At 31.4% G+C, this 442-nt stretch overlaps 1 protein-coding gene across 1 annotated transcript in view; it reads left to right on the top strand.

Annotated features, from left to right (window-relative positions):
- Nucleotides 1-442, top strand: part of LOC107551231 (structural maintenance of chromosomes protein 4-like) — a 13,928-nt gene that overhangs the window by 7,735 nt on the left and 5,751 nt on the right. The window lies entirely within an intron of this gene.

Below are 442 nucleotides of genomic sequence, written 5' to 3'. Positions count from 1 at the left end.
TTCAGAAATCAGTATAATATGCTGCTTTATTATCAGAGCTGGAAAGAGTTATCGCTGCTTCATATTTTTTGGAATCTGTGATGCTTTTTTTCAGGTTTCTTGTAAATGTCAAAAAGAACACTTTATTCAGAATGGAAAGTTTGTTACAATATACACTACTATTCAAACGTTTGGGGTCAGTAAATTATTTATTTATTTTTACGAAATGAATATTTGTTTTCAGCCAGATGATGAAAGTGATAGTAAAGACTTGTATTGCTAGAAAAGATTTCTATTGTGAATAAATACTCTTCTTTTTAACTTTATTCATCAATGAATCAAAGAAAAAAAGTATCACAGGTTCCGAAAAATATTAAGCGGCACAACAGTTTCAACGCTGATATATTGATATTTATACAGCGGAGAGTTCCGGTGCTTGATTCTGATTGGCTGAGCTGCGTTC

Source organism: Sinocyclocheilus grahami, unplaced genomic scaffold, assembly GCF_001515645.1.
Source record: "Sinocyclocheilus grahami isolate Dianchi unplaced genomic scaffold, SAMN03320097.WGS_v1.1 scaffold419.1, whole genome shotgun sequence".
NCBI classification, from domain to species: Eukaryota; Metazoa; Chordata; class Actinopteri; order Cypriniformes; family Cyprinidae; genus Sinocyclocheilus; species Sinocyclocheilus grahami.
The sequence above is the reverse complement of the archived record's forward strand: the minus strand, read 5'-3'. Positions and strand labels throughout refer to the sequence as shown.